Genomic DNA, 14,180 nt, shown 5'->3' with positions numbered 1-14,180 from the left:
CATGAATTAAATGACTCATTTAAGAGAACTTGTCAATTAAAACATAAATGCTATCCATACCTAATTTGGTTCTAGGGAATCCAACCAAAAAATCCATACTCATTCCCAAGGCCTTTTTGGAATTGGCAAAGATTGGTAGAGTCCTGCATTGCTTGAACCTTCTTTAGTGCTTTAGCTCTATGGCATATTCCACATTTCTCAACATATCTTTGTACATACCTTGCTAACTTAGGCAAAAATTAGTATCTCTATACTAGATTTAATGTCTTTTTTATGCCAAAATGTCCACTCAACTGCCATTATGCTTCTCTTGAATCAAATTTTCCCTCATGGATCCCTTAGGTACACATAGCAAATTACCTTTAAATAACAATCCATTTTGAAGGGTATAATCTACAAACTCATTATGAAAATGGTTCTCACACTCTAGGCATAGCTTGTACACTTGGGATAAGTTTTTATCTTTCTCATATAAGTCTTTGAAACCTACTATTCCAATACTTTATAGCTGCACTTCTTGGACAGTCAAAAGTTTTCTACTCAAGGCATCTACTACCTTATTGAGATGCCCCTTCTTATGCTTGATTGTGAATGTAAAAGATTGTAGATACTCCATCCGATTCAAATGCCTATTACTAAGCTTCTCTGGAGTGTTTATATAACTCAAAGCCTAGTGATTAGTGAAGACAAAAAATTCTTTGGGTAGAAGGTAATGTTTCCACTTCTTAAGAGATTGCACCAATGCATACAACTACAATTCATAACCTAAATACTTCTTAATTGCCTCATTGAGTTTCTCACTGAATAAAGCCACAAGTTTTCCTTCCTAACTGAATACTCCCCCTACTGCTACATTACTTGCATCACATTCAATAGTGAACAACTTATGAAAAGTCGGTATGATTAAAATGGGTTTTGTAGCCACCTCTTGTTTCAATGTTTGAAATTCCTTCTTAGTTGCCACAGTCCATTTGAACTTTTTCTTCAGCCCTCCTTTGATGGTATCTAGTATTGGTGCACAAATGCCACCAAAGTTCCTTACAAACTTTCTATAGAATTGTGCCAAACCATGAAAACTTCTAACTTCAATCCCCATTCTAGGAGTAGGCCAATCCAATATTGCCTCCACTTTGCTTGGTTTAATTTTGGGATTACCCTTGGACAGTACAAAGCCCAAATAAACTAGTTCTTTCTTCATGAATACATAATTTTCTAAATTAATTGCTAGTTGTTCTTCCTGGAGTCTCTTCATGACCAACCTTAAATGTTCAAGGTGCTCTTCTTTTTTTTTTCTATAGATTAGTATTTCATCTAGATATGTTACCACAAATTTTCCAATGAAGTCCTTCAGACCTTATTCATTAATCTCATGAAAGTTCTTGGGGGCATTTGTAAGACCAAATGGCATTACAAGCCATTCATACAATCCATCTGTGGTTTAAAAAGTGATCTTCCATTCATTGCCCTACTTGATTCTAATTTGGTGTTAACCACTCTTTAAATCCAACTTGCTAAATTACATAGCACCTCCTAAACTATCCATCAAGTCTTCTATTCTTGGAATTGGGAATCCATACCTAATGGTGATCTAGTTAATAGCCCTTGAATCTATACAAAGCCTCCATTTTCCTCCTTTCTTTATTTCTAACACCACTAGGACTACACATAAACTAACACTCTTATAATGAATCATCCCTTGATCCAATAATTCTTGCACTTGTCTTGCCACTTCCTTATTATGATCCAAAGTAAGCTTATAGGCTTCCTTGTTAGGCAAGGAAGCACTAGATAAAAAATCATTTTGATAGTTGATTTATGTTTTAGGTAGTACTACTACTAGTGTACCATTTGAAATAATTTCCTTGAAATCATCTATAATCTACTACACTTCAAGAAGTATTGGCTGCAAATTTTAATCTTCTTCCTTTGGTTTGAACATAATGGCACATCCTATGGTCTCCTCATCCTATATATATTAGTTATAATAGTTTTGATTTGAAAAATGTGGTCGGAGATGAAAACTATCAATTTCAAGCAAGTCAAAGTCTGAATCACTATAAAAGAGGAAATATAAGTCTAAAACTGATTTTTATTTTTGATTATTATAACAATATATGTTATCTATAACATAGTCTAAGATCAAAGGGAAATAAATATATTTCCATATAGTTTCATGGTGGGTACTAAACCCTTAATTTTCAGCATTTTTCAAAAACTTAAAAGTTATCTATAAAAATTAGAAAATTGTAACTCATTAAGAGCTAATTATGCTCAATAAGTATTAACATGCAAATATTTTGGATGTTATCTATGATTATCGTTACTTCAACTTAGTTGCAAACACATAAAAGAAAATAGAGTGAACACATTTGACACCAGAATTTAACATGGAAACCCAATTTGTGAAAACCACCAATTATAACTAGTTACTATTTTCACTCTGATAAAGTGAGCCCTATTAGGATCCAACCTTGTTAAAGGTTACACAACACACTATTAAGTGTGACCTTGTTAGAGAATTTAATCACCTTTCTAGGAAGGGTGTCATTAGAGGTCTTGAGACAATTTGATAGAACTGCCACCTTGTTAGAGGATTTGCAAATACTTGTTAAGCCAACTTTGTTAATAGATTTAGATAAATGCTAAATTGGTTAGAGAGTAACAATGAGATGACCTTATTTGAATGCAACTAAATTTTTGATTATAGATCCCTTTTTTGGCTTGTACTTGATCCTTCTTGATCAAATATAGCTTTTCTTCTCCACAAGAATTTTCTACTTATCCTTCAAATTTGTTTCCTTTCTTCATTATTAAATCTTCTATATATTAACACTTATTCTCACACTTTTAATCCACAACTTGACCTTATACTTATATCTTTCATATTAACAAGTTGGCTCATATAGAACTTAGAATAACTAATATTCATCATCTTAGTTGGCTAGAATTTGTTGATCTCATATTGCTTTTGACAATTGAGTGTCAACACACTTAATAAAATTTCTAAGTTGATACCAAGTATAATATAAATGCTGAGCTACAATATGTGCTAAGCCAAAAATTCAATATTTGCCAAGCTAGAAATTCAATATTTGCAAAGTCATTCAAATTTTGAGTAGATAGATAGTGCTAAGCAAGTTTCAACTATCGAGTGACTAATAGATGTTGAGCTAGTATATGTGCCAAGTAAACTATAGGTATTGAGTAAGATAAAATTTCTATATGTGTTGAGCATAAGTAATTAGTAAGTGTCGAGTAACACAGAATCAACATAAGAGTTTTTTCCCTCACAAAATAAGATGTAAACCATTTTTGAGATGACATATGATAAATCTTGAAGGATTAAAAGATAAGATTGAATCTATTTGATTCCCTATGAAATTAACATGCAACCAATTAGAAAAATGGATGAATCTCAATCATAGATTCATACTTAACCCTATGTCATGAAACCTTTTAAGGAGGTCAAAACTCCGTAATTCAGTAATATATGAGAGAGTATGCAAGAAGGGAATGCATGCAAGGAGAGAACACTAGTGAAGTTTTAAGGAAGTGCAAGTGGTGAAATGAATTAGAAGAAGAAAAACATTGCAATATCAGTTCGTGAAACAGTGAATCAAGATCATATAGAATCATATTAGAGAAAAAAGGATCAGATCAAAATGGACTAAACATCGATCTAAAATCAACAATTGAAGATTGTAAGTGATTAGGTCAACACATTCTACTATACTTTCTCACTATTGTATTAGAAGAATGAAAATCCTATGAAGATAGGTTTGTTTAATAACAATTTTGTAAATACTTTAAAAGGTACACTTTTAATAATTATTTTGTAAATCTTTTAGAAAGGTACACTTTTAATAGGGTGTTGGAGCCTTTGACAAGGCAAGGCTCTCATAGAGCAGACCATTGATGATGGTCAAACTTTGTAACCTTGACAAGTTACATATTGCTATAGTGATAATTTGTGGGTGTCATCCCCACCCCTATTTCACGTTCTCATTTTGGAGGGTTTTTGGGTGTTCAAATATTGTGTTATCTATTTTCATGCATGCCTTTACTTTCATGTTAATTAGAAATGTTACATGCATGTATTGATTTTAGTTAAAAGATTTATAGCTTAAAGTTTTGTACTTCTGATTCACAACCCCCCCCCCCCCTCCCCCCAACCCTCTCAGAAGTATACTTCCTACTTGTAAATTCCAATAGAACCAATAGATAAACTAATTAAGCTTGATATGCCAAAACAAGAAAAACTTTCGTTAGCTGACCCAACTCAGTACACACTAACTCAAAAATGATTTCGTGTATTAACCAACTAAAACTTGGTTAACATTGCATATTCACATAGATCCTTTGGTAACTAAATGAGCTTAGTTAGCATTGGTTCCATCCAAAATTTTATTAATTAACCAAGTGAGCTCCATTAACAATCATCTTCTATAGACTTCCCTTTGATGCCCAAATGAACTCAATAGATACTATCTTTTGAACTAGGAAAACATAGGAATGATGTGGTAGACACAAAATATTGTCTTCACTACCCAAGTGAGCTAGGGATGCATTGACTGATAATGAAATGAAATTTTTGTAGCATCAAAGACAATACATAATTAATTAATTATATCAAACATGTAAAACTAAGGTGGGGATGATAACCACAAATCTTCAATACTACAGTAATCAATTATATCTAATGAAGGTTACAATGTTTGATCATGAAACATTAAAAGATTACAAAGACTATTAGGTCTTACCTTGTTAAAGGATTTCAACATCATGTTAGAAGTGTGCATGATTAAATGACTTTAAGTCATAATTAAGCAAGCACCTTGTTAGAAGATTTCAATACAACTAATTAGGACTACTATATTAAGATATTTAACTAATTCACTTTTTAGAATGTCTCAAAAATGATCCTACAATAAAACTCTATTGCTTGATGTCATATCACCTCTATACTGATGTTCACTTGATCCTTTATAATTAGATGTCTCTCTACTTTCTGTAGTCTATTATTTCCTTTTCCTATATTCTCCTTTTAACTAATTCTACATTGAAACTTAAATCATAATACCTTGTTCACTATAAATGTCCTTCTTGCACATATAAACTCTCCTTCTCTACACTTAGAACATTTTAGGGTTTGTCCTCCTTAAGAAGACCTAGGTGACTTAGAATTATGTATGAATCAATGGCTATGATTCACCCATATTTCTACTTAAACCTTGCCTTTAACCAATTGGATGCATGTAATGCATAGGGATTCATACTTAAGGTTCATCCTTATCAACAAAAGATCATAAATCAATCTTTAACTTGGCTTTAAAATGGTTTATGTAGTAGTTTCTAACAACAAAAATAATTATTTCAAAACTGTATTACTTAGTATTTGAATTCCCTAGTGCTTAGCAGTACCTATAACTTCAATTTTGTCACTTGACATCTGAATGACTCAGCATGCATTCCTAGCTCGACACCTGAATCACTTAGCACATACTATCTTCTTGGTACTTGAATGACTTGGCACAGGAGTGACTTGACAATCACTACTTACTGAACATGCTATAATGTATATGTTGTGCTCATGATATGTCACTTATTCAACATGAACTAAGTAAATGACTTATGTATATAGACACTCACTTGCCAAAACCAATTTGAGATTAAAAATCTCCCCCTTTAACATGAGTGTAAATAACACTTAGTCATGCATTAATTATCTTATCCTTATGAGCATAACATAGATATATATTCCTCATAACAGAGCTCACCAAGCTATGTTCCTGGCCTTTGTTTCCTTGGATTCGGGCCTCTTTGTTTTTGGCCTTTTGAGGCTATTTTTGTTTTTTTCTGACTTTCTTGCTTTAAGTTGTTTAATGCTGTAAAACTTTGGGTTTCAAGATCCCTGTAAAACCTATTTTCCTAATCAAAAACATAGATATATATTTGACTTCCATACGAAATTTCAAAATATCAAAATTTTGCAATAGATGACTTATCTTTCATACCTCAAAATTTCATAACTCCCCCTAACCTAGTTGTTTAGTTCAGTTATGTACTCTATATCAAAATCTTTCTCTTACTGAGTAGATTTGAATAAACTAACACTCTATCTTTGTTTTTGTCTGAGCTAATATTTTTGTCTTTTGTTGCTAATATCATTCTTTTCTCTCTATCTAACTTTGCTTGCTCCCCCATTAGCTCCCCCATTACTCTTACTCCCCCTTTTAGACACTTATGTCATGGGTTATACACTTATAGTGTATTTTTCCAAAAATGATTTATGGACTTCAAGTATAATCTTTAAGGATGCATTCCAATTGTCAAAAGCTACCTCCGAAGACTTGTTTTCAATGGCCAAGTTGGCAACAAGGTAGACTTAGCCTTCTAGTGTATAAAGATTAGGATCTTTCTATGTAAGAGTTTTAGGATAATTTAGTTCCTTATGTAATATCTCCATGTGTGGAGTCAAAGTTGACTAGATGCTCATTAATTTAGCCCTAATATTGGCTTTATTTGCTTGTAAAGATGCTAACTGATTCTAGGATTGCAATAGGTATCTGAAGTGTTTCTCACTTTGAGCTAGAGACTTCAGAAAAGTAGCACCATATGACTATATATGGATCTCCAAACTCAAGATTTGATTCCTTATTTCTTGGGTGAAGATTCTACGATTACACAATTTGGTGTACAAAGAGAAAATATTCTCTAGGACCTTCTCTCCTAGCTCAACTTGTGCCAGTGCAATAGCACTAGATATCTTCTCATTTACCTTATTTTGGAACTTCCTTTTAGATTATTCAATTATTTCTACATTTGTATCCAGGTCGATATTAGTAACCCTTTTCACTATATTTGTTAATTTTTCAATGATGAGCTTGTTTTCATCTAGAGTTTGTAGACTGAATGCATCAAGGATAGTCTCTTTAATTTCAATCAAAGTGTGCTTCTACCTATGCTCCCTTCTAAGTAGTTCTAGATTTTTCTTCTTTGCTAAGGCCTCTTGTAATATACGCATCTAATCAATTGTGATTGTTGCCAAATCAAATTTAGGCAATACAATCTCTTCACCTTGGCTAATATCACCATATGTAGTTACCTCTTCTACCTTAGATTAACTAGGACTTGGCCTTGAGAATCGTAATGGTCTAGTATCTATGCTTGGCCTGTGAAGAGCTTGACTAGGATGGGTAGTAGATTTCAGTAATGTCACCAATGTTTGAATTGCCTATTGCTCCTCTAGCTTGGATGTCAAACTTAACTCTTTAGTCTTCTTGTTTTCTTCCTCTTTAGTTTTAGTTGCACCTTCATCTTGTGCCAGAGGTGTAGGTGAATCTACCTAACCTTTTTTTCCTTGAGTTCCTTCATTCACTTGTGTCTCTACATTGTCTTATCCAACTATCTCATCCTTATCTTTTCAGATTTCTACACATTCACTAAGACTAGAGTGTCTTACATAAGTTTATAGATAATGGAACTTGTTGTCTACTTCCTTTAATATACCACTATAGGTAGTGAATGTTCTACACTTGGGACTTGAGGAGTGACTAAAGGTGTGCTTGATATTTTTACTTGCTCCTCTATTGTTATTATATCTATCTTCTAAATTTTATCTACACTCACTAGTATAGGGTTGTCACATAGTTTGGCCTGGAGAATGGTCTCAAAAATTATCTTTCTAAAATAATCCTATGTAAGGAAATTAATTTTTTGAGAAATAGTCTTGGAGACAACCTTAACTTTGACAATTTCAATTATTGTGTGTGTCTCTTATGGAGGGTTGGCACTTGACACTTGTGTATCTTGTACACTGTTTTGTTTGCTACTCTTCTTTAGCTGGTACTTGCATGTCAATACTCATATATGTGCCTCCCTTAACTATACCTTGCTCAGTATCTTCTTCTTCATTCTTACCTACCTCAATAGTTGTCTTCTTAGCTTCGATAGATGTAGATAGTCCATATGTTATTTTCCATATTTGCTTGAATTTTAGTACAACATCCCTTAAAAATATTTCACAATATGATGAATGCCCTATATTTGGGCACAAATATTGTGGCATACCTCTTAATGGCTTTAGTCATGTCATCCTTACTAAGTTCTTGCATAACTTGGGCAAGAGTTGTCTCCCTAATTTGTTTCTTAGTGTCTAAAAAATAATCCCACTTTTTCTCAAATCTATAATACAAGCTTTTAGGTACAAATTTGGCAAGTTCTAGATTCTTTTTGAATATTGTCAACATGGCATATACTACCTCTTCAACTTGACTCTTTTCAATCGTCCCAAGATTGTCAAACTCAATATGAGAGAATCCTAATAAATCAACGTTGTTGCTTATATTCTAACATAGATTGTCTAAATCTAAAGAGGGATTATGACTTACCACTTGAAATTGGTTGTTGTCATATGATTTAGTCTTCTCTTCATTAGATCTAGCTTGAGCACCATATTTCCTCTTTGGTCTCTTCTGAGCTTCAACTTTCTTCTTCTTAGGCTTGGCTAATTCCTTATCCTTTTATATAGTGACTCTAGTGCTAGCCCTTGTGGTAAGTGTTGTAGGCTTAGGCTGACTAGGTTTTGCAACCTTCTTTGGTTTGTTCACTACTTGTGTCTTTGATTTCCTCTTTTTCTTCTTAGTAGTTGCTGGTGCTTTACTAGATTTTTCTTCCTCGACACCTTCTATAATTTCTACTTCTTCTTGACCTTTTGTTAATGCTAATGGTACTTGAGCTTGTTGTTTCTCTTCTTCTTCATATTCCTCTTCTTCTTCCTTGGCTTCATCACCAAATATTTCTTTCAATTTCTTAAGTAGTTTATTCTTCTTCCTAATCACTAAAGTAGCCTTCAATTCCATTGTAATCTTTGATTTGGCCATGTCATAGTTTACAAATGTTGTGGCTTCTTTATCCACTTCTTCTGCAATTAATACTATTATTTTTGCAAAGGCTTCATCAACATTTATTTCATATCCTAATGACCTTAGCCATCTCACTCTAGGAATTGATGCCTGAACATTTATGAAGTCAGTGTCAACTAGGAAGAAAAAATCATCAAAAATGTTTCTCCACTATTGAGACTAGTATCCTCAATCTTTTCTTTATTGATTGTTTAAAATCTTCAAAATAACTTGTCATGATAGATTGAATGTTATTGCCTAATTTCTCAATAAATTCACCTATTTGAACTACAATAGGTCTATTTACTTTCCATGCGACTTTACCAAATGTGGGAAATGTATTCGATACATAAAAGAAAATGCATACAAGAATAGATCCAAATTTACATTGTTCACTTTTATTTTTTTTTATAGCTCCCAAATTCTCAAACAATTTTTGTAACTACAACTCAGAAAGATCATAAGTATGATCCTTCTTCACTATTTTGTAACCTATATCAAATGCAATGCAAGGTACACTATTTAATCTACTAGATTGATAAAACTTATGTGTTATACTCCTCAAGTTACAAAAGCTATTACAGGATTTCTATTGTGTCAATTTTCATCCCTCATTTAGTCCATACAAATTTTATGTTTCTTTCAATTATTTCCTTAGCTTCACTTCCAATTGTCTTGGGCCCTTCTAGGGTTGGATACCTTGTGACTCTATATGCAATCTTCATGGTGATTTTCACTGGTCCATTCTCTAGTCATATAAAGTTGTCATGAATTCTAACTCAAAAAAATTTTTATCCACTTTATTTTGGAAATGTTGGGGAAATCTAGGGCATGAGTTAACCCTTTCTTCTCAACATCTTCAAATCCTTCCTTCAATGCTCCATTCTCACATAGTTTTCCATCTGTGTCCTTGATTTCTATATCACCTATACTTCCAATTTTGTATGTATAACAATTTCTAACATCTTGTATCATCAAAACTTGTAGTGGTATTTTTTGTCACAAATGTTTTCACCCATTTTCCAAAGCTTTTACCTAAGGACAACCTTGTGAAACATGGAAACAACCTCCAAGCTATGGGACATGAACTATGAGGTTGAGTCTTTGGAGAAGGCCAACTTTCTTTACTATCCACATGCACCTAACTAATCTTTGAGAGGAAAAGGGAGAAATAATGTATATAAGAAAAGCACTAATCTATTTTAAGGAAGTGATGCACAAAAACAGAGTGTTTGATCTTATCTCTACCCATAAATGGACATTTAACCAGTTATAACCTCAAAGAATATAGATTCAGACTTTTCTTAACCCAACAATCATATGCAGCTCACATAACAAAAGAATGCTATAGGAAGGAACTTCACTTAATATCATTCAAATGCCAAAAATAGATAAAAACATGAAAATTTTAGAATATAGACAAGAACATTAACCAGAGGCAAAGGAATCTTCCATAGTGTGTTAATGGCTGAAAGAGATACAACAATGAATTACAATGGCTCAGAGGCATAAGGAGTTATAGTAGTATGTGTGGAAAGCAATACTAGAGAATCAGAGAAAGACCCCCCTTTGAAGGATTACAAAATTTTCCTTTATAGTTCAAGAATAACTTAGATAGCTTCCACTCCAAGGAAAAACACAACTACCACCATCAAGTTTGGAGAAATCAATCATAAAGAGAGAGAAAAACTAATCTTGGAACAAACCTAGATGTAAGAACATCCAATATTTTGCCAAAAGAATGACCCTAAGAAGACAGAAATGATAGTCATTAATGCATAGCCGGGTAGATGGATAACTAGGTGATGAGTGCATGATCCTTTTGCATTTACTAGGCATGGGGAATTCTAAAAGAAATCTTTAGATGATCAAAATACTGATTTGTTATTAAAGAGTCATTTCTTCCTCACTATCAGCACACCAAGCCAGATGTATCAACAAGTCAATAATATTCAATGTTAATCATGTACTTTTCTTGCCATTTTATTGGACAAAGACCATTTTGTTTTCAACTTGGACAAGTGAAACACCTTTATCATCATCAACCTAGGGACCTATGATCTTACGATCATCAATAAAGTCACAACCCCCATATCATCTCTAGCCTAGAAGATGACCCCTATGATCTTACAACACAATAAATCTTCTGGTTGAAGGAATCTTTCATCCTTCCTACAATTTTATGGTCAACAACTCATCTTAACATTAGGCATCCTTTGAAGTCTCTTCACGATCTTACAATCACCTTGATGCTATGACAAACCCTTTGTCTTTGTGTCTTCAAAAGACCTCTTGAGCCACAACTATGATCATATTTTGTGACCATACACTTTTAAGATACTATGATAGTTGAATATTGTAACATTGACAACTTCAAGAATTAACTTCATGATCTTACACTAGATCATAAGATGGTAGCATAAAAAAATGGTCATATCATTATAGGTTTGATCTTTCACCTCTTTTGATATGAAGAAATGGGGCCAACTGGGGACACATGTTGGGACCCCATGTCACTATAGCTAAAGATTGATCATTTTTTCATAAAAGCATAACAAGAGATGTTGATCTTCTTCCATCTGACAATCCAAAAACATGCAACCAATTTATCCACCATCCCAGAATCCAAACTAGTTTGAACTCATCTATGCACCAACCTATTTGACATTGATCTACCTAACCTAAAAATTATTTACCTCGTTGGATGACCAAGGTAATGATGTTACCTATTCCATGCATCACAATGTCACTTTGCCTCCTTCCAAAAAACACTTGTAACTTCATAAGGTGACAAGGCAATGGCCATAGATCTAGGAAGATCTAATAGTAGACAAAAAATTGTTGATGATTGTGTTGAGTGAAGAACAACAATGCCCCATCTGGAAACATGTCCTACTACCACTTTGTCACTTGAAATAAAGTTCATATTTTTCTGCAAAGTGACAAAGTGACACTCATCAATCTATGAAGATCTAATAGCAGGGGAAATGCAAGTTCACAGAGATATTAAAACATGAACTTAACTTTGAGACTTATTATATAATGTGTATAACTAAAGTATTCTACCATGCCCTAATATTTGAAATGTTAAATATATGAACATTATGATATGTTTAGGCTTTTGGATTTAATTCTTTGGCGGGAAGGAATTTTTGGTTAACAGTATCATGGATAATGCACTAGAGGGATCCTATTTGTAAGCTATATCTAGGATAGCCCTAAAATTAGGTTGTTTAATTTCATTTCTTACCAATCGCAAACTTAAAACCTCTTTTCCCTATATAACCTTTATTGTGGAAGAACTAGACACCATTACATGAAACTAGGGTTTGCAAAATTTAAAACTAGATAGTTTGGCACATGATAAATACCTTGTGAATCCTACTAGAATGGTGTCAAACAACTTCTTAAATATCATGTAAATCCTTAGATTAATTTCTCAATATTTCCTTTAGCTCTTAGTTCTCTACTTCAAATTTGAATGATGTCCAGTGAGTAGAAATTGATCAAATAGCCCTTAAAATATTGCATTTAATGCTGATTTCTTACATAATTTTAAGCTCGACTTCAATTGAATTTCTAGCTCACTTAGTATTCATGTGTTTTTCCATACACTCAACAACCACTCTGAGCTTTACCTTCACTAATACCTTTTCTAGCTTGACATCCACTAACATTTCACTCGGCAACCATAGTGAAACTTTTGATGCTTGGTAGTAAAATGAAAACTAACAAAACATATAATTTTTTTCTTGATTCCTAACAACACTTTGCATCTTTATTCATGCATATGTAATATTTTTGAAAAACTAAATCCCTGGAACTGATGTATAGTATATCCATATTAATATCAATCCCACATACCTCTTGATTGCTTAATTTGAGGAGGTGTGATCACCTGACCCATTGGTGAAGTGATCTCATTTGCAATTGGTGTGTTGTAATCCTCCTTTCTCCTCCATGTCTTGTTCATCTCATCTCTAACATTCTCAATATCTACCTTTCCTTTTATTTTGTTGAACTCACAACTTGGTGTCTTTGACCTTGTTGGATAATTTTTGCTTATGTGACCAGTCTTCAAACTACTAAAACATGTGGTTTGACTTAACCACCTTTTGTAATCACTTTTGAAATGTGTTCTAATAAAATTATTAGGAATATGTTCATACTCTTGTTAGTAGTGACAACAATACATTTTATTATAATCCCAATTGGGTAAAAGCACAAACTTGTGTCAACCTTTTCTAAAGGAAAAGGCTAACAAAAGTATAACTATTGACCTTTAATGATATAAAACTAGTATTATTATTTAGAAATTAAAAATAAAGTTAACTAATGAAATGTGTAGAAATTGATCAAATTTAGGATTATAATTTTTAACAATTATTTAGAATAGGAATTGATATATTTTAATATTTTTTTATACATGATTTTTTAGTTGCTAAAAAATGCTGAAAATTAGGGGTTTAGTTCCCACCACAAAAATATATTGAAATAAATTTAGAACATATAATTTTAATTTTTTTTATATGATTAAATATTCTTTTTTCATTCTCAAAATTGACATCTTTTCAAGTGTTTGAATACGTGCTTGTAGAATTTTTTAATTACAATATGCTATATCTAATTAAAATACTATAAAATCTATATGAGAATATTCTTGACTTTGAGCTCTATAAAATGGTGTTTATAAGTTATTAAAAAAATATCATAAAAATTAGTAAGAGTTAGTGAAATGTCAGATTTATGAAATAATTATACTTCTTTAGTAATTGGATACAAACTAGTATAGAACATGCATTTAATAGATATTTCCAATGGGAAAAGTGTTAGACCCTATAAAACTTAGCTATAATGAATTTATCTAGATCATATGTTTGAACAAAATTGATTTTTAGATAAAAATACTCAAAATCAATCCTTCTAATAAGTTAGCCTGAAAGGTGTCACAACTTTTTCCTTTTACCCAATTATAAGAGTTGCAATTGTTCTTTACGCTTGTCTACTTGTTTGATGACCACTTGGGATTGGATCTACATTCAAAAGCTCTATATCCATACTTCTAACAATTATAGAAGTATCTTTCAAATGTTTTGAGTGTGCATGGCTTTGGTTCTACATTCATGTGCCTGATAACCTTGTTTTTTGTACTTGTGGTAGTGATCCATGTTCTTCTTTTTAACATTCAAATTTATAGTCTTGGTCCTACAGACATTAGTAGTATGACGTATCTTACCATAATTATGACAAATAGGTTTGGAGTTCTTACATTTTTTA

Source organism: Cupressus sempervirens, chromosome 4, assembly GCF_028749045.1.
Source record: "Cupressus sempervirens isolate cs-2001-9-10 chromosome 4, ASM2874904v1, whole genome shotgun sequence".
Taxonomy (NCBI): Eukaryota; Viridiplantae; Streptophyta; class Pinopsida; order Cupressales; family Cupressaceae; genus Cupressus; species Cupressus sempervirens.
This window is presented reverse-complemented; position numbering follows the sequence as displayed.